Consider the following 3,473-nt stretch of genomic DNA (forward strand, 5'->3'; position numbering starts at 1 on the left):
ATCCAGCCCAAACCTAACCAGAACACCCTAATTGCTTTGAGATAAAGAAAGACTTGTTTGATGTTAGACCTTAATATTAGACCTTGATTTCAATGTTTTTATCTTTGAAAGCTTTAGGAGGTTATGTCCGACCTTTTCCTTAGAGTAGATCCAATGTCCCGAAGTGAAGGAAGAAGTCCTTGTGGGCCATCTTTATGGAAGACATGGTGTTTGACCCGAAACCCATGGACATTGACGATGATACCCCTTACTTGGGTACATTGTCGGTGTTTAGTGAGAACCTGTGCATCGAAGAGGGGTGAACTATTTGAGGTACCTAATGAACTCCCATACACAATCCGAAGATATTTCCCGAAACTAGACTTCTTGATTGACTTGTAGGAGAAAACCCCACTCAATTTGACCCCATATAGCCCTCCGAATCCCTGTCCGAAGTTGCTAAACTATTTTTGGATTTTCTGCTGAAACTTGTTTTGGTCAATCCTCTTTGGTATGGCATCGACCAAAGTTGCCCAGATTCGAGTAAAAGATGCTGTTGGAATATTCTCTCATCTATACATACTAGCCTCATGTTTTGAGCCCTATTACACTCATTTAGACCACTGAGAACGAGAGTGGAGCTTCCCAAGGCACTCTCTTGGTATTTGTGAAGGATTCTTGCCCCCAATCATTGCAATCATTGTCTCTCTTCTCCAACTATCATCTTCTAAGGTATGATTCTCTCTCTTGCTCTCTATCCTACCCACTTTTCTTCTTCTTTTTACTGATGAGAGCATGGCCAAGAAGCTGCAACCTTGCAAACACCTTGCCATGAATGCCTCTTCCCATTTATACTTGCTTTTCCTTCATTCTTGCTATGCCTCACTTGCATCTTGATCCTTGCATATGCATTACCATGATTCTTTGCTTAACAATTTGATTTCTTATACTAGACTGAAATGTGGAGTATGATTGGCCTAATTTCTGGCTTGCAAATGATTGTAATCTTGTTCCTAACCCATTCCCCAACTAATTCTCTAGCTTCCCTTTCAATTACATCGATTACTCATGAATGTTAGGATTTTTGTCTTTAGAACATAGGACCTCAATTTGGGGGTTTTTCATTTGGACCATTGCATTGTGATAATACTTGCTAGGTAGTGTTCTTACATTATTATTAATCATCCCTCCAAGTTTCGGATTGATCCGAGCCCCAGAAGACCAATTTCGGACCAAATCACCAAAAATCCAACTTCTTGTCCGAAACCACTTTTGGTCTATCCTCTTTGGTCGATGCCATCAACCAAGGAGCATCGACCATACATGCTACTGACAGCAACTTTGCTCCGTTTTGACCCGTTCGACCTCCGATCTTCCCGATTTCTTCTCTAATCTCTTATTTATGTTTGTTTAGGTTCTTAACACTATTATTGGATCATTCCTTTGTGACTCTTGGATTGTCATTGACTCAACTTAAGGTAAGGATGGTTATTGCCATAAATACATAGGCTATGTGCTTATGTCTTGATGCTCATAACTTAGTGAACATAGCCTCTTAATTGCTTTTGAATATTATAGGACTGCTATACATATTTTAGAATAGTAGTATTGTGATTTCATATACTCTTGTCATAATGATTTATTATTCTAGCTACTTGTATATATGATGGATCATTTTGATGTTATCATTTAACTTCTATCATGATGATGTATCAAATGTATGCGATATGATGGACTTGAGTATGTGATTGCTTAGGTATAACTTGGGATTGGGGAGTGTCCTATTGACGCTTCTGTCCTTGGCCATCGGAGGGAATAGTATGGGATGTTCTTCGAAGATGCCTATTGACACTTTCCCGGGTTATTGGATGACATACATAGGATTGTCTAGTTGTTTGGCTAGGATGTCCCTATCGTATCAGACCCGAATCGGAAGGGCATTGAGACCGAACGACCCGTGGTAGCAATGGGGATTTGTGGGCACTCAAGACCGGTGAAATGATCCGTGAGAGGTCATAAATCTCATTGTGGGAGCCATTTATTGGTAGGGTTGCAAATGGATAGACTTGGGCTCACAGGCGCTCGAGGATCGGTGGGTCATATCCATGAGGGGACGTGAGAGCTTTCCGTCTACTATTTGTGGATGACGAATAGGGTTGATGAGTCTGGTGGGTAATATCCATGACTCTAGTGTGAAGGATCCCGGGATGGGAGGAATGGATGTATATGGATCTAACATGATATGACTACGTAGATGACTTGCATTGGGCTAGGATTTACCGTGACACGCGCCAATACTTAGACCAAATGGTGATGTGAGAGAGCGGTGACCGAAACCCCAACCATGGATTTGTCCAAGAGGGATGTAAGACCCAATTCCCCCCGGTGATTGAGTGACTGAGACATATCTAAAGAAGTATGGTGCTATGACTTAAAGCATGTCTACCTTAGAGACTAGCATTCATAGAGTTAGAATCATGCATGCATCATGTGTTATATCATATTGCATCATGTTATGGTTTGTATCATATGGCTTATGTTTTATAGAATAACTGTCTTGCTGAGTTCTTTTGAACTCACTCCTTTTTGCAACATCTTTGTTAGAGTCTTTTGCAGGTACTACTACTGTCGACTTTGACAATCAACACTCTGAAGACCAAGTTGATGACTCGTACCACACTGGTCACGGTGTACAAGTTGATAAAGACTAGTAGTCCGAGGTTGGGACTTATCTGGAGCAGTTTGGTTTTGCACTTATGTGTTAGGGATTGGATATCGTCTCACTCCCCTTTTTAACCTTTTAGTTAATTCGTTGAGACCGTAGTTTAGTCTGTTCCCTGGTCATGTTGGGAACCGGTTGTAACCCTTACTTCAGTCGATTTACCTTCCGCTATTATAGTAGGGTGGGTTCCCCCTCCTTTTCACACTTTGACTATATATCCTATTTGTATATTTTATGCACTCTGATGTTCTTTGTGATCCTTCTGAGATCCTTTATTGACTTTTATTATAAATTATTTGAATACAAAGAATTGTTCTTGCTTTTGATTATATTATTGTGCTAAGTGACTATGATCGTTCCTAAACTTGATCGGCGGGACCGTATTTCACTCCCCCGGGTAATCCAGATAGGGTACCCCCTTGGTGGATTTAGGTCGGGATGTGACAAATACCTTCGGCTGAAACTACATGACCAAGAAATACCACTCTTGAAAGCCAAAAGTCACACATACTAAACTTGGCATACAGCTTCTTTTCTCTCAATCTTTGCAAAGTGATACTAAGATGCTTTGTATGCTCTTCTTCATTCTTTGAATAAATCAAAATGTCAACGATAAAGACAATCACAAACTTATCAAGCACATCGTGAAATACTCGATTCATCAAGTCCATAAAGACAGCATGAGCATTAGTCAAACCGAAAGGCATGGCTCTAAACTCAAAATGACCATATCTTGTTCTAAAAGTTGTCTTACATATGTCACTAGCTTTTA

Source organism: Hakea prostrata, chromosome 7, assembly GCF_041222555.1.
Source record: "Hakea prostrata isolate BN-2017 chromosome 7, UWA_Hpros_2, whole genome shotgun sequence".
Lineage (NCBI taxonomy): Eukaryota > Viridiplantae > Streptophyta > Magnoliopsida > Proteales > Proteaceae > Hakea > Hakea prostrata.